Source organism: Choloepus didactylus, chromosome 1, assembly GCF_015220235.1.
Source record: "Choloepus didactylus isolate mChoDid1 chromosome 1, mChoDid1.pri, whole genome shotgun sequence".
Taxonomy (NCBI): Eukaryota; Metazoa; Chordata; class Mammalia; order Pilosa; family Megalonychidae; genus Choloepus; species Choloepus didactylus.
The window spans coordinates 153808592-153826684 of NC_051307.1; the positions used below are offsets into that span (position 1 = coordinate 153808592).

Below are 18093 nucleotides of genomic sequence, written 5' to 3' on the forward strand. Positions count from 1 at the left end.
TTAGGCCTCAGGCCTGTAGTCCCGCTCGGCTGGCGGCTGGGCAGCAAGGTCGCGAGGCCCATTGAGAATTTCAGGGGAAAGGCTGGGGGTTGGGGGAAGCGGTGGGCCGAGAGGCCAAGAACCGCCCCTCTACCTCGCGGCCCCCCTCCCTTATTTAGGAAAGCTGGGGGCGGGGTTTGTTTACTCCTTACACGCACCGCCAGCTCGGCCAATCCGTCCCGAGAGCCGACGCCTTACGTCATGAGTCTCGTGGGCCAATTGGTGCGTTACCGTGCTGTTCCGGCCGCCAAAGGCTAGCGCGGGGGAAGCGGGGCAGCGGCTGGTGCCGATGAGGCGCGGACCGAGCCATCGGCGTCCGCGGGCTGCAGCCGCCGCTGCTGCCCGGCATGCGGAGCGCGCCCTGACCCTTCCCTCCTGGGGCCGGCTCTAGGGCGCGTTGCACGGTTGGCGTCCCGAGGCATCGGTGCCACTACCGGGCCGGCCGCGGCTCTCCCACCCCTGCCGCGGGTGTGAGTGGGCCGGGGCCGGGCCGCAGCCAGGCGCGGGAGCCGGAGGAGTCACGCGCCCTAATCGCTGCCCAGGTTGGGCCCGACAGCCCTGCGGGGCCGCCTCGTCGTCCAGATCCGAGCGGCGGTAAGGGCCGGGTCCGGGGCACGGGCCTGCTTTGCCTTGGCAGATTTCCCTCTTTGCGCCACCGGGGGGCCCTGGTCTCCCCGAGTCCCCAGCTGTTTATTCCCGCCCGTTCTCCTAGGCTTGGCAGAGCAACCTGTGAGTGTCTGGAGGGGAGGGGAGGATCGGAACCGGAGAGGGGGACCCCTCCCCCAACACGCGCAACGCACCGCATTGGGGAAGGCAACGCCCCTGATTCACGGCCTCGTGGGAGAGGGGAAGGTGTGCTTTTTTCTTTCTGGTTTCCTTTAGTGAAGAAGGATGGCTACTAAGTCTGGTTTTTCTGACTTTTCCTCCTTTTTCATGATCTACACGCCTCCATGTGCTTCTTCCAGGTGTTTTTCAGAGTTCCAAAGCTTTGTGTGTTTGGAAGAAACTTATATCCCCCATGAGGGAACTTTTCTCTAAAGTACATCATTTGGGGTGTGTGTCTCGCGGGGCGGGTAGGATGGGGGTGGGTGTGGGCAGACTCCTTTGAGAAGTTCCGGAAAGCCGAGGTCACTCTATAGAGAAGTACAAAGGTTTTCGCAGGACCTTGATGAGAGGTAATAGGGCGAAATGGAGTGCTCACTCTCCCGAGCCAGCCTTGGCTGGATCCTAGCCCTTCTTCTTTTACCTTGTACTGTGTGGTTTCAGTTTCTTCATCTTTAAAATAATAGTACCTACCCTATTAGAGGTCTTGCGAGGAGTAAATGGTTTAAACATAAGTAGGCATCTGGAAGGAACATATTAAGTGCACTGTAAGTTAGGTATCATTTTTATATATTGACGGTATTCCCGGATGCTAGTTCAGAAAAGGACCCCAAATTGTTTTCCTTGTTTTCTTTTTTTCTGATGAAACAGTCAATAGGCTCATTCCTTTCTATAGCCACTGCTAAAACTCCTTTTGAGCCCTTGAATACTTTTTTCCTCATTCTATCCCAAAGGTCCTTAGACTCCCTGCCCCCACTTATTGCTCTCTTGTAAGTCCAGTAGCTCATTCTTCCCCTCCCTCTTCCCCCTAAATCTTAGTTTTGTGTTTTTCATTTGACCTCTGTAGCCTAATTTTTTCCTCGGCCACTTGTTTTCTTTTCTCTTAATGGCCTGACATCATCTTCGCTTCATAAATATAGTTGAAGTTATGTATGCTCTCCTCTGTAAAGCATAATCATGACCTTGTCTCTGCTCAAGAATAAATATAATACTCAATTTAGTCAATGTGATATTACATCTTGCTTTTTCATTTCGGTAGTTAGTCTGTAATTTAGCTAAAGTATTGTCACCATCATGTTATTATAATAAATCTTTAATAACAGAGTCCATTTTCAAATAGCACCAGGAGACAAATGAATGCCTAGACCCCAGATTCTGTCACACTTGTGTACTGGCCCTGGATGCATTTATTTATTAGAACATCTTGTGCCTGGAACTAGAGTCTAGTCTAATGGCAGACATGGTATCTGTCTCACAGCTGGCAGTATAATTGCAGTTTCAGCAATATGGTACTCAACATTTGTTAATAAAGTCCCAAGACTTATTAAATTCTTCCTTTTCAGTTTTTCTTATTTTTATTTGTTTAATTAAGAAGGAAAACAGAAAATTTCTAGTTTGTAATACTTCATATTACCATTTTGTGATCATGTAATTTTTCTGCCAACTCTTGTGATTGTGTAATCCAACTGGCACCTTCATATTTTTCCATTGCAGCCAAAATTCTTAACTGTCTGATCTATGTTCTCTACAGTGCAACTTGAAGTGGGCTGTACAGACAAGCTTATTCTTAGTGTGAAAAGCATATGCTTTTTGATTAAAGTTATACACTAAAACATACGCTAAATTGTTCAAAGATTAACTTTTATAATTAGGAATTGAAATGTTAGAACATACCCGTCTTTCTTACTTGCTGTTGTTAATCTGTTTTGTACATAATACATGAGTTATATTTACATAGCACTTTGCTATTTTTAAAGGCTATTTGCATATTTGAATATTTTTAGAACATAGTAAGGAAAATAGACTAAGAAAAATTAAATAAATTCATGACAAAGGTGATGAACTAGAAGCTAAGTGTTCTGACTTCTAGTCCATTGTTTCTTTTTTGTTTATTAGAGAATTTATAGGTTTACAGAACAATCATGTAGGAAGTACAGTTCCCATATAGTTCCCCCCACACTCACCCCCTCCCCATGCCTGCAGTTTTCTCTATTAGTAACACTTTGCATTAGTGGTGGTGCCGTTTGTTACAATTATGAAACAAATATGCTATAAATATACATATTAGCTCTAGTACATAGTTTACCTTAAGGTTCACTGAGTTTATTCAGTTTTGCGGTTTAAAAAAAATGTTTATTCTGGTAACATAGGTACAAATTAAAAATTTCCCATTTTAAACAATTTCAGATAGATATTTCTATGGTGTTAATTGCATTCACAATGTGCTACCATCACCACCATCCATTACCAAAACTTTTCAATCATCCCAAAGAGAAACTCTGTACCCATTAAGCATTAATTCCTCATTCACTGTCCCCCATGGCATCCTCTGGTAATATATATTCTAGTTTTTGACTCTGTGAATTTGCATATTCTAATTGTTTCGTATCATTGAGATCATACAATATTTACCCTTTTGTTATCAGACTTATTTCACTCAACATGATGTCTTCAAGATTCACCCATGATGTAGCATGTAACAGAACTTCATCCCTTTTTATAGCTGAATAATATTCCATTGGTGTGTATATACCACATTTTGTTTATCCATTCATTTGGTTGATGGACTGTTGGGTTGCTTTCTGTCTTTTGGCAGTTGTGGATAATGTCTCTATGAATATTGATGTGTAAATATCTGTTTGAGTCCCTGCTTTCAGTTGTCTTGGGTAATATACTTAGTAGTGGGATTGCTGGATCATATGGTGTTTCCATATGTAGCTTTCTGAGGAACTGCCAAACTGTCTTCCATGGTGGTGTATCATTTTACATTTTTTTTTTTTTTTAGATAGTGGCCATTTTAGTGGGTGTGAAATGGTATCTTATTCTGGTTTTTGATTTGAATTATCCTAATGGCTAATGATGTTGAGCATCTTTCATGTGCTTATGGGTCCATTTGTAATGCTTCTTCTTTGGAGAAATGTCTTTCTAGTCTTTGCCCCCCTTTTTTCATTGGGTTGTATCTGTTTTTGTTGTAGAGTTGTAGGAGTTTTTTAATATATTCTGGATATTAAACCCTTGTCAGATATGTGGCTTCCAAATATTTTCTCCCATTCCAGAGGTTGTCTTTTTGCTTTCATGATGAAGTCCTTTATGCACAAAAGTTTTAAATTTTGATGAGGTTCCATTTATCTATTTTTTTCTTTTGTTGCTTGTGCTTTTGGTGTAAAATCTAAGAAACCATTGTCTAACACAAGGGTCTAAAGATGTTTCCTTATGTTTACTTCTAGGAGTTTTCTAGTTTTACTTCTTATATTTAGTTCTGTGTTAGTTAGGGTTCTCTAGGGAAACAGAACCAACGTGAGATATCTAAATATAAGATTTTATAGAAGTGTCTCATGCAACTGTGGGGATGCATGAGTCCAAATTTCATAGGGCAGGCAGCAAACTGGCAACTCCGATGAAGGTGTTCAATGAACTCCTCAGGAAATGCTTCTCTGGCTAGCTGAAGAAGAAGTGAAGGTCCTCTCTCTTCTTCCTTAAAAGTCTTCAACTGGTTGGATTAAATCCAGCTGATTGAATTCTCTCATTGTGGAAGACACACCCTTCATTGATGTAATCAGTCACCGGTGCAGTCAATTGACTGATGATTTAATAAACCAGCCACAGATGTCCTTGCAGTAATGGTTAGACCAGACACCAGGATACCATCACCTGGCCAAGCTGATACATGAACCTAACTGTCACAAGGTCTTTGATCCATTTTGCATTAATTTTTATTTATTTATTTATTTTTATTGTTAACTTAACATATATACATAACTGTGATAACTTTCAAGGTACGATTTCACAAGTTGTTAGAGAGCAAATTTCAAAGAATATCATGGGTCACAGTTCCACAACTTCAGCCATTTGCATTGTTGTAAAATATAGCATACAAACAGAAAGATGTCAACTCTTGATATACAGCTCAACAATCAGTTATATAGGTAATTGCAAAAATTGCTATGGGTTACGGTTCCACAGTCCCAGTCCCTTCCCTATTACACAATACAAGGTATATACAGAAAGGTGAAGACCTTCAAGGCACAGTTCAATGAACAGCTATAGAGCAAATCCCGAAGGATGCTACAGGCTACCGTTCCACCATGTCATTTACCTCCTAGCACCCCAGCATCCAAAAATAAATATATAATTTTATAAAGTTTCAGGATTCATAGACCTTTTTCAATCTTATCTTGTTTGTTGCTACCTCTTCTTCTCACTTAATTGCTTTCTCTATCCTCAGGGGTGTCTAAGCAGTGAGCACCCTAATTTGTTCATATTAAAGGGGGTGTTGCCAGTTTGGGGAAGGGGGCTGCATCTGATTGTTGATCTTAAAGAGGCTGTTGCCTCTGGGTTTTAGGACTTGTCTGAAACAGGAACACTCTGGTGGATTTAAGTTTCTGAAAGATAAAACTTAGTTAGTGAATCTTTTATAGAATCTGAGGTAGGGACTTAGGTATTTGGGAACTACTTTTGGTAAGGACATGGCATACTGTGACCACTTGGGATGTCTAGCTGCAGCTGGTATAACAGAAACCTGCAGGATAGCTGCTCGAGTCTGTTTGGGATCTCTCAGCCACTGTGACTTCAGCTTGTTACCTTTCTTTCTTCCCCTTTTGGTCAAGTAGGCATATTCAGTTCCTCGCTGCCAGGGCCAGGCTCATTCCTGGGAGTCAGTCCTATGTTGCCAAGGAGATTCATTCCCCTGGGAGTCATGTTCCTAGTTGGGTGGGAAGAGGGAGGTTAATGAATTTATTTGCCGAGTTGGGCTTAGAGAGAGAAAGGCCACTTCTGAGCAACAAAAGAGGCTCTCTGGAGATGCCTCTTAGACATAATTATAGGAAGGCTCAGCCTCCCATTTACTGCCCTGAATTTCACAGGACCAAGCCTCAAGTCGAGGGCTTGATTATTAAGTAGTGGATTCGTAACTTTACTTAATATATATTATATCCCAAGATAAATGGTCAGTTTTTTACATTATCTTCACTTAGCTGTACAATCATCATCACTCTCAACTTTAAATAATTGTAGCATTATACATCCCAGAGCTCTTATCATCTGCTGATTATTCATCCCTAGTATTAGTGTAGAGTTGATAAGATATTCATCTGAAGTATAGGCTTTAATACATAATGGGTACTTTTTCTGTACCACTCTGTTGTTAACCCTGTGCACCAGTGTCATACCTTATAAATATGTCATGCTAACACTTATTTTATGGTGCTACTCTGTGGGTTACATGCCTTTAAACAACCATTTACAAAAATGTTCGCCTTTAATGCATCACTGATAGTTATAATCCCATTAATGAACCATAGTAACATCTGATCATTCCCATACCATTAAGATCACCCTCATTATTGTATCTGTACATATTAGATTATCATTCCCCCATCATTAGCTTCTGTCTATCTCTAGGTCCCCTATATTCTCCATTATGAGACACTTATTTTACATTTTTCACAGAGTTCACATTAGTGGTAACATACAATATCTCTCCTTTTGTGTCTGGCTTATTTTACTCAGCATTATGTCTTCAGGGTTTATCCATGTTGTCATATGTTTCACAACCTCATTCCTTCTTATTGCTGCATAGTATTCCATCGTGTGTAAATATACATTTTGTGTATCCTTTCATTCGTTGAAGGACATTTGGATTGTTTCTCTCTCTTGGCAGTTGTGCACAGTGCTGCTGTGAACATCGGTGTGCAAATATCTGTTCGTGTCACTGCTTTCAGATCTTCTTGGTATATACCAAGAAGTGCAATTGCTGGATTGTAGGGTAACTCAGTATATAGTTTTCTGAGGAACTGCCAAACTGTTTTCCAGAGTGGCTGTACCATTAAATAGTCCCAACAGCAATAAATAAGAGTTCCAATTTTTTACATCCTCTTCAGCACTTGTAGTTTTCCTGTTTTTTTAATGGGAGCCATTCTTATTGGTGTGAGGTGATATCTCATTGTGGTCTTGATTTGCATCTCTCTAGTAGCCAGTGAAGGTGACCATTTTTTCATGTGTTTTTTAGTCATATGAATTTCCTCTTCAGAGAAATGTCTTTTAATATCTTTTCCCCATTTTATAATTGGGCTGTTTGTACATTGTTGTTGAATTGTAGGATTTCTTTGTATATGTAAGATACCAGTCTCTTGCCTCTTCACCTTTTTGACAAATTTCCTTGAGTACAGAAGCTTTTGATTTTGAGAAGTTCCCATTTATCTATTTTTTTCTTTGATTGCTTGTGCTTTGGGTGTAAGGTCTAAGAAGCTACCTCTTATTACTAGGTCTTGAAGATGCTTCCCTACATTATCTTCTAGGAGTTACAGTACTGTCTCTTATATTGAGGTCTTTGATCCACTTTGAGTTAATTTTTTTATAGGATATGAGTTAGGGGTCCTCTTTCATTCTTTGGATATGGCTATCCAGTTTTCCCAGCCCCATTTGTTGAAGAGACTGTTCTGTCCCAGTTCAGTGGATTTGGGGGCCTTATCAAAAACCAGTCAACTGTTGATCTGGGGTCTGTGTCCAAATTCTCAGTTCAGTTCCATCGATCAATATGTCTGTCTGTGTGCCAATTGCATGCTGTTTTGACTACTGTGGCTTTATAGTAAGCTTCAAAGTCTGGAATTGTTAAGTCCTCCCACTTTGTTTTTCCTTTCTAGAATGTTTTTAGTAATTTGAGTCATCTTTCCCTTCCAAATAAATTTGATAACTAGCTTTTCCAAGCCTGCAAAGTAGGTTGTTGGAATTTTGATAGGAATTACATTGAGTCTGTAGATCAGTTTGGGTAGGATTGACATCTTAATGGTGTTGAGCCTTCCTATCCGTGAACACTGAATATCTTTCCCTTTTATTTATTTTATTGAAGTTATGTAATTTTCTGTGTAGAGGTCTTCTAAGTTCTTGGTTAAGTTTATTCCTAGGTACTTGATTTTTTTAGTTGCTATTGTGAATGGAATTATTTTCTTGAATGTCTCTTCATTTAGGTCATTTCTAGTGCATAGGACTGTTACTGACTTTTGCACATTAATCTTGTATCTCACCACTTTGCTGAATTTATTAGCTCACATAGCTGTGTTGTCGATTTCTCAGGATTTTCAAAATATACAATCATGTAATCTACAAATAATGAGAATTTTGCTTCTTCGTTTCAAATTTGGATGCCTTTTATTTCTTTGTCTTGTCAGATTGCTCTGGCTGTAACTTCTAGCACAATGTTGAATAATAGTGGTGACAGTGGGCATCCTTGTATCATTCCTGATGTTAGAGGGAAGGCTTTCAATCTCTCACCATTGAGTACTATGCTGTGGGTTTTTCATATAGGCCCTTTATCATACTGAGGAAGGTTCTCTCAATTCCTGTCTTTTGAAGTGATTTTATGAAAAAAGGATGCTGCATTTTGTTGAATGCTTTTTCAGCATCTAATTGAGATGGTCATTTGATTTTTCCCTTTTGATTTGTTAATGTGTTGTGTTACATTGATTAATTTTTTTATGTTGAACCACCCTTACATGGCTGGGATGAACCCCACTTGGTCATAGTGTATAATCTTTTAATGTGCCTTTGGATTTGATTTGCAAGTATTTTGTTGAGATTTTTGCATTTATATTCATTAGGGTGATTGGCCTGTAGTTTTCCTTTCTTGCAGCATCTTTATCTGGTTTTGGTATTAGAGTGATGTTAGTTTCATAAAATACTTAGGTAGTGTCTTATTTTCTTCAAATTTTTTGAAAGAGTTTGAGCAGGAATGGTGTCAGTTCCTTTTGGAAAATCCTGTAAAATTCCCCAGTGAAGCCATCTGGCCCTGGGCTTTTATTGGTAGGAAGCTTTTTGATGACTGATTGGATTTCTTTACTTGTAATTGGTTTGTTGAGGTCTTCTATTTCTTCTTGGGTCAGTCTAGGTTGTTCATGTGTTTCCAGGAAATTATCCATTTCCTCTAAATTCTCTAGTTTGTTGGCATACAGTTGTTCATAGTATCTTCCTAAGATTTTTAAAAAATTTCTTTGGGATCCCCAGTAATGGCCCCTTCCCCTCTTTTATTATTTTGTTTATTTGGGTTCTGTTTTTGATTTTGTCAGTCTAGCTAAGGGTTTGACAATCTTTTTGATCTTCTCAAAGAACCAGCTTTTGGTTTTATTTATTCTCTCTATTGTTTTTTTTTCCATATCATTTATTTCTGCTTTAATTCTTGTTAGTTTTCTTCTTCTTGCTTTAGAATTAGTTTGCTGATCATTTTCTAACTTCTTTAGTTGTACCAGTTCTTTGACTTTAGCTCTTTATTCCTTTTTAATGTACGCATTTAGAGCTATAAATTTCCCCCTTAATGCTGCCTTCGCTGCACCCCGTAAGTATTAATATGTTCTGTTCTTGTTTTCATTCATCTCTAGATATTTAACAATTTCTCTTGCAATTTCTTCTTTGACCCACTGATTGTTTACGAGTGTGTTGTTTAATCTCCAGATATTTGTGAATGTTCTAGATCTTCGTTGGTTATTGAGTTCTAGTTGCATTCCATTGTGGTCAGAGAATGTGCTTTGAATAATTTCAATCTTTTTGAATTTATTGAGGCTTGTTTTATATCCCAGCATATGATCTATCTTGGAGAAATTCCATGAGCACTAGAGAAGAATGTATATCCTGGTGATTTGGGATGTAATGCTCTAATATGTCTATTAAGTCTAATTGATTTTATCACATTGTTTAGGATCTAAGTTTCCTTATTGTCCTGTGTCTGATTGATCTATCTATAGAGAGAATGATGTACTGAAGACTCCTACATTTATTGTGGAAACATCTATTTCTTCCTTCAGTTTTGGCAAGGTTTGTCTCATGTCTGTTGGAGCACCTTGACTGGGTGTATAAACATTTATGATTGTTTTTTCTTCTTGGTGAATTGTCCCTTTTATTAGTATAGTGTGTCCTTCTTTGTCTCTGTTCTAGTTTGCTAATGCTGCAGAATGCAAAACACCAGAGATGGATTGGCTTTTATAAAAAGGGGGTTTATATGGCTACACAGTTACATTCTTAGGGCCATAAAGTGTCCAAGGTAACACATCGGTAATCGGGTACCTTCACTGGAGGATGGCCAATGGCGTCCGGAAAACCTCTGTTAGTTGGGAAGGCACGTGTCTGGTGCCTGCTCCAAAGTTCTGGTTTCAAAATGGCTTCCTCCCAGGATGTTCCTCTCTAGCAAGCTTGCTCCTCTTCAAAACGTCACTCACAGCTGCATTGAGTTCCTTCTGTTATGTCAGCTCATTTATATGGCTCCACTGATCAACTTAAACCCACCCTGGATGGGTGGAGCAACACCTCCATAGAAATTATCCAATCAGAGACATCACCCACAGCTGGGTGGGGCGCATTCCATAGAAGCACTCAAAGAATTACAATCTGATCAACCCTGATAACGTCTGCCCATACAAGATTACATAAAAAATAATGGCATTTGGGGGACATAATACATTCAAACTGGCAGAGTCTCTTACGACATCCTTGCATTAAAGTCTATTTTATCTGAAATTAGTATTGCTACTCCTGCTTTCTTATGGCTGTAGCTTGTATGGAGATTTTTTTCCATCTTTTCACTTTCAGTTTCTTTGTGTCTCTGGGTCTAAAATGAGTCTCTTGTAAACAACATTGATTGTTCATGTATTTTAATCCATTCTGCCAATCTATATCTTTTAATTGGGGAGTTTAATCCATTCATATTCTGTGTTATTACTATGAAGGCAGTTCTTGAATCAGCCATCATATCCTTTGGTTTTTATTTGTCAGATGAATTTTTTCCCTCTCTCTCGTTACCACACTGAAACTCTTACTGAAACTCTTCTGTTGTATGCCCTTCTGCAGACATCTCTCTCCTTTCTTTTATTTTTAAGCTGGTGGAGCTCTCTTTAGTATTTATTGTAGGGCAGGTCTCTTGTTAACAAATTCTCTCAGCAATTGTTTGTGAAAATTTTAAACTCAATTTTGAAGGAGAGCTTTGCTGGATAAAGAATTCTTGACTGGAAAATTTTCTCTTTCAGAATTTTAAATGTGTCATACCACTGCCTTCTCGCTTCCATGGTGGCCACTGAGTGGACATTACTTAGTCTTATGTTGTTTCCCTTGTACGTGGTTTATTGCGTCTCTCTTGCTGCTTTCAGAACTTTGTCCTTCTTTTCCGCATTTGACATTCTGATCAGAATATGTCTTGGAGTGGGTTTGTTTGGATTCATTCTGTTTGGAGTTTGCTGGGAATCTCTGATTTGCATATTTATGTCATTTAGAAGGGTTGGAAGTTTTCCCCAGCAATGTCTTTGAGTATTCTTTCTAGCCCTTTACTCTTCTCTTCCACTTCTGGAACACCAATGATTCTTGTGTTTGTGTACTTCATGTTGACCATCATTTCCCTGAGATCCATTTCAAATTTTTTGATTTTTTTCACCATTTGTTCTTTTGTGCGTTCACTTTCCATTTCTGTATCTTTGAGTTTGCTAATTTGTTCCTCTGCCTCTTGAAATCTGGTGTTATGTGTCTTAAGAGTCTTTTTAATTTTACCAACAGTATCTTTTATTTCCATAAGATCTGATATATTATTATTTACTCTTGAAAATTCTTCTTTATCCTCTTCTAGGGTTTTCTTTATGTTCTTTATATGCTGAGCCATGAGGTTGATGTTTGTGTGTACTTGTTTGATTAATTGCTCCAAGTTCTGTGTCTCCTCTGGCTTTTTAATTTGGATATTTGGGTTATCTATACCTTCTGGTTTCTTCATATGCTTTATAATTTTCTGTTGTTTTTAGCCTCTTGGCATTAGCTTATCTTGATAGGGTTCTTTTAGGATATGCAGGACTATTTAAACACTTATGTATAGTTTGGCAGAGCTACAACTTGGTGGAGTGCACTTTCCCTGACCTACCAGCAGATGGCACTCCTGAGCCATGTCTTATGCTCAAACCATTTCTCCCCGACTTTGTGCATGAGTGGGGGTCCAAAACATGTGGAGTTTCAGTCAGTGCACCAATTTTCTATGTGCAGTGGGGACTGCCAGTCCTGTAGGTGGGGGGTGTGCCCTGTGCAGTTTGGCAGGGAGTCTACTCCAGAACACAGTGGTCCTGGCTGTTCCTGGGGCTGCGGGTGGAGTACTCTGGTGCTTCAGAGCTGCACAAGTCACCTTTCAGCTCAGATGTCCCACAGTCTCTCTCTGCCATGGACCCAGGAGTCCCTGGGGTTTGGTAAGGGTTCCTGGCACTTCTGTGTGGCACCAGTGCCTCTAGGCTGTGCACACTGCCAGCTTCTGTGGAGGAAGAGTGGATGCTGTCACAAGCCCTCCAAATCCCGAATTCCCTGAAGGAAGCACTCAGCAGTAGGGCGGTGAAGGGTTGTCTCCCAGCCAGCTACAAAGAAGGTGCACAGGACTTGGAAAGCTGCCCTTTCCATGTTTGTCTGCCTGCTTCAACCTTTCTAGTCCCTAGTTCAGGGACTCTTGGCTGCGGGTCTGTGAAGGCTTATAACCCATACCAGGTAGTGAGGAGGGTGCTGGGGGCATGGAATTCTACTCCCCACTGTGCTGTCTGCCTGCTCCAACTGCCAGTTCCCCCACTGTGTTCCGGGCTGAACACTCATCCATCTTGAACATAGTCTTCTGGTTTCTCCAAGTACACACTCACTATGGATGTGGAAGTCCCTGCCCAGCTCGTGGAACCCTGTAGCTGCTGTTCTGGAGCATTTTCTGTCCTGTATCTGGTGTTTTTCAAGGAGGAAAATTTTGCTCTTGTCTCCTAATCCCCCATCTTGTATCTCCTGCATTAATTTTTATATATGGTATGGGGTAGGAGTCTACCATTGTTCTTTTGTATATGGATATCCAGTTCTTCCAGCACCATTTGTTGAAGAGACTATTCTTTCCCCATTGAGTGAACTTGGCACCCTTGTCAAAAATCAGTTGGCCGTAGATGTAAGGGTTGATTTCTGAACTCTCAGTTTGTTTCTATCGATCTATATGTGTGTCCTAGTTTTAGTACCCGAGCCCATTGTTTCTTGAACTATATACATCTTAATAGTTAACAAGGAATAAAGGATTGAAAGGAGGAGTTTAAGATGAATTTTTAAAAGCAGATGGAGAAAATTTCTAATTTGGGCATTGAATATGAGCTCTTGATTATTTTTTTATCCTTAAGCTTAGGTACATTTTTTTAAAAAAAGTAATAATGCCATATTATTCATGAATTTATTCACAGTCACATAATCTACATTGTCACTTGGCAAACTTGACTTTTTTCTGACTTTGTCATCATCTTTTAAGCTCTTAATGAGTTATGTATCCTCATGGGTCTCAGAAGACACCAGAATGCATAGTGTTAGTATTTTTTAGAGTATTGAATTTTAAGTTATAATGAATTTTAAAGATTATTAAATATACCCTGCCTACCCTTCATACTTGAATCCTTTCTGTTTTAATTTGGGATTCATGACTCTCTAGGGTTTAAGTTGACTTGTAAACCCTCAGAAATTTTTTACAAAATTATATGCATTTGCATATTTTTCTGGAGAAGGGATTGCAGTTTTGTCAAATTATTGGAGAGACCTGAATCCCTAAAAGATTTAAAAAATATTGCTTTGTAGCATTCCTGCTAAATGGTCTTTCAGGTTCTGCTTGAAGAGATGCTAGTGGTGAGATACATGTCCTTCTGAGGCATGTTGACCTTTGAACCAGCTTTAATTTTTATAAAAGTATTCATTTTACTCCACTTGAAATTATATCCTCATTAGTTTAGTTTTGTTTCTAATGTATTGTGGGTTTTCAAGTATTTTAAGATTATTATATTCTACTAATTCTTTTATTCTCTAGACAAAATATTCTCATTCTTTGACTCCCTTTAATGATTCTTTTATATTGAACCTCCTCATAATACTGATTGTTTACTTGTGGATTTCTTTCAGTTCATTCATATTCTTCTTAAAAACGTGGTATCCACATTTAGGAATTAATCAGTATAGGAGACCATAAGCTGCCTCTCCGTTTTTTTTTTTTTTTTAATTAAACCCAGTTTTATTGAGATATATTCACATACCATACAATCATCCATGGTGTACGATCAAATGTTTACAATACCATCATATAGTTATGCATCCATCACCCCAATCTGGTTTTGAACATTTTCTTTTTACCAGAAAGAATCAGAATAAGAATAAGAAATAAAAGTTAAAAAGAACACCCAAATCATCCCCTCCATCCCACCATATTTTTCATTTAGTTTTTTTAAAAATTCATTTTATTGAGATACAGTCACATACCGTGGAGTCATGCAAAATAAATGGCTACACCATTCTGCCTCCTCATCAACAGTAAATAGGTACATCCCTCTCTCCATGTTTTCTCTAGCACTTTTACCTCTATTTATATTTTTTCCTACAATTTTATAGAGATATATTCACATACCATACTATTATCCACAGTACAGTCAGTTGTTCATGGTGTCATCATATAGTTGTACATTTGTCACCACATTCAGCACTTGAACATACTGATTACTATGAAAATGTTTTTTTTTTTTTGGCGAATAATAAAAAAGATAATAAAAATAAAAATAAAATGTCATACAATACAATATAATAGTATAGACAGAAAACAACACCACTACCAAGAATCCCATATCCCTCCCTTATATCCCCTCTCATACACATTTAACTTTGGTATATTGCCTTTTTTACATTTAATGGAAGCATATTACAATATTACTGTTGACCATAGACTCCAGTTTGCTTTGATCATGTTTTTTCCCAAATACCTTCTGTGCCAGTTTGAATATATTGTGTCCCCCAAACGCCATTATCTTTGATGTAATCTTGTGTGGGCAGATGTTATCAGTATTGATTCGATTGTAATTCTTTGAGTGTTTCTGTGGAGATGCACCCCACCCAGCTGTGGGTGATGACTCTGATTGGATAATTTCCATGGAGATATTGCTCCGCCCATTTGGGGTGGGTCTAAATTAAATCACTGGAGCTTATAAATGAGCTGGCAAACAGAAGGAGCTCACTGCAGCTGTGAGTAACATTTTGAAGGGGAGCTACAGTCAGGAGGGACACTTTGAAGAAAGCACAGGAGCTGCAGATGAGAGACAGTTTGAAGATGGCCATTGAAAGCAGACTCTTGCTCTGGAGAAGCTGAGAGAGGACAAATACCCCAAGTGCAACTAAGAGTGACATTTTTGAGGAACTGCAGCCTAGAAAGGAATGTCCTGGGAGAAAGCCGTTTTGAAACCAGAACTTTGGAGCAGACACCAGCCATGTGCCTTCCCAGCTAACAGAGGTTTTCCGGACACCGTTGGCCATCCTCCAGTGAAGGTACCCGATTGCTGATGCCTTACCTTGAACACTTCGTGGGCTTAAGACTGTAACTGTGTAACCAAATAAACCCCCTTTTATAAAAACCAATCCATCTCTGGTGTTTTGCATTCCGGCAGCATTAGCAAACTAGAACACCATCCCTTTATTAACACTTTGCATGGTTGACATTCATTTGTTCTTTCACAAGTGAAAACATTTTTATATTTGTACATTTAGTAACAGTCATTGCCCACTCCAGTTTTTGCCAAGTTATACAGTCCCAGTCTTTATCATCTGTTTTTACCATCTGTCTTTACCTCTGGTGTCATACATTCCCCTATCCCACCTCTTTCAGCTTTACTCACAGACATCTTTGTTCAGTGTACTTAAAATATTGTGCTGCCATCACACAGTATTAGGCTGTTTCTGGATTTATGTAGTCAATCCTGTTGAACATTGTGTAGTCCTTCAGCATCAAATGCCCATTCTCTACCCTCTTTCTATGTCCTGGTAGTCTGTGTTCAGCTTTTAACTCTTAAAGTTTGCTCATTAATGTTAGTTCATAGTCAGAGCATACAGTATTTGTCCTTTTGTTTCTGACTATCTTCACTCAACATAATGTCTTCCAGGTTCATCCATGTTATTATGTGTTCCATGTCTTTGTTCTATCTTACAGCTGCATAATATTCCATCATATGTATATTCCACAGTTTGTTTATCCACTCATCCTTTGATGGACATTTGGGCTGCTTCCATCTCTTGGCAATTGCAAATAATGCTGCAATAAACATCAGTTTACAAATGTCCGTTTGTGTCTTAACTTTCTGTTCCTTTGAGTATATACCTAGCAATGTAATAGTTGGGTTATATGGCAAATCTATACTTAACTTCCTGAGAAACCTCCACACCGTCTTCTAGAGTGGTTGCTCCATTCCACATTCCCACCAATAATGAATAAGTGTGACTCTTTCTCCACATCCTCTCCAGCACTTGTAATTTTCTGTTTTTTTTTGGATAATGGCCATTCTGGTAGGTGTGAGATGATATCTCATTGTGGTTTTGATTTGCATTTCCCTCATAGCCAGTGGAGTTGGGCGTTTTTTCATATGTTTTTGAGTCATTTGTATTTCCTCTTCAGAAAAGTGTCTGTCCATGTCTTTTGCCCATTTTTAAGTTGGGTTGTTTATTTTTCTTTTGTTGAGTTGTAGGATTGCTTTATATATTCAGTATATTAAACCCTTATCTGATATGTGGCTTCCAAATATTGTCTCCCATTGTGTAGGCTGCCTTTTTCTTTTCTAACAAAATCCTTTGATGTACAAAAATGTTTAATTTTAAGGAGATCCCATTTGTCTGTTTGTTCTTTGGTTGCTTGTGCTTTGAGTATAAGGTTTGGGAAACCACCTCCTATCACAAGATCTTTAAGAAATTGCCCTACATTTTCTTCTGAGTCTTATGGTCTCAGCACTTATGTTTAGGTCTTTTATCCATTTGGAGTTAATTTTTGTACAAGGTGTGAGATAGGGGTCCTCTTTCATTCTTTTGGAAATGGATATCCAGTTCTCCAAACACCGTTTGTTGAAGAGGCTGCTCTCTCCTAGTTACTTTGGCTTGACTGCCTTATCAAAGATCAATTGTCTTTAGATGCGAGAGTCTGTTTCTGAATACTCAATTCAATTCCATTGATCAGTATCTCTGTCCTTATGCCAGTACCATGCTGTTTGGAGCACTGTAGCTTTGTAGTATGCTTCAAAGTTAGGTAGTGTGAGACCTCCCACTTTGTTCCTCTCTCTTAAGATATTTTTGGCTATTTTGGGGCACCTTGCCCTTCCGAATAAATTTGGTTATTGGTTTTTCTATTTCTGCAAAGTAAGTTGTTGGGATTTTAATTGGTATTGCATTGAATCTATAAATCAGTTTAGGTAGAGTTGACATCTTAATTATATTTAATCTTCCATTCCATGAACATGGTATGTTCTTCCATTTTTTTATGTCCTGTTCAATTTCTTTTAGCAGTTTCTTGTAGTTTTCTTTGTATAGGTCCTGGCCTTCGTTAAGTTTATTTCTAAGTACTTGATTCTTTTGGTTGCTATTGTAAATATTTGTTTTTTAATTTGTTTCTCTTGTTGCACGTTACTTATGTCTAAAAACACTACAGATTTTTCCGTGTTATCTTATAGCCTGCCACTTTGCTTTATGCTGTATTCATTGATTAGCTCTAATGGCTTTGCTGAGGATTTTTTCTGGATTTTCTACACATAGCATCATGTCATCTGAAACAGTGAATGTTTTACTTCTTCCTCTCCAACGTGGATGCCTTTTATTTCTTTTTCTTGACTAATTCCCCTAGCTAGAACTTCCAGCACAGTGTTGAATAACAGTGGTGACAATGGGCATCCCTGTCTTGTTCCTGAACTTAGAGGGAAAGCTTTCAGTCTCTCTCCATTGAGTACGATGTTAACTGTGGGTTTTTCATGTATTACCTATATCATATAGAGAAAATTCCCTTCTATTTCTATCCTTCAAAGTGTTTTCATCAAGAAATGATGTTGAATTTTGTCAAATGCCTTTTCTGCATCAATCGAGATGATCATATGGTTCTTTTGCTTTGATTTATTGATGTGGTGTATTGCATTAATTGATTTTCTTGTGTTGAACCAGCCTTGCATACCTAGAATAAACCCCACTTGGTTGTGGTGTATAATTCTTGTAATGTGCTGCTGGATTTGATTTGCGAGTGTTTTGTTGAGGATTTTTGCATCTATATTCATTTAAGAGATTAGTCTGTAATTTTGTTTTTTTGTAGTATCTTTGTCTGATTTTGGTATTAGGGTGATGTTGGTTTCATAGAATGAGTCTTCAATTTTTTTGAAGAGTTTGAGCAGGATTGATATTAATTCTTGAATGCTTGGTAGAATTCACATGTGGGCTTTTCTT

The 18093-nt window shown here is 38.8% G+C and overlaps 1 protein-coding gene across 5 annotated transcripts in view; it reads left to right on the plus strand.

Annotated features, from left to right (window-relative positions):
* Positions 1 to 444: 444 nt before the first annotated feature.
* The window catches only part of TFDP2 (transcription factor Dp-2), a 366930-nt gene continuing 349281 nt past the window's right edge, over positions 445 to 18093 (plus strand). For all 5 annotated transcript variants that reach the window (XM_037843570.1, XM_037843604.1, XM_037843584.1 and 2 more), the window contains exon 1: positions 445 to 633. The gene's annotated coding sequence lies outside the window, so the exon portion shown is untranslated. The remainder of the gene's footprint in view (positions 634 to 18093) is intronic.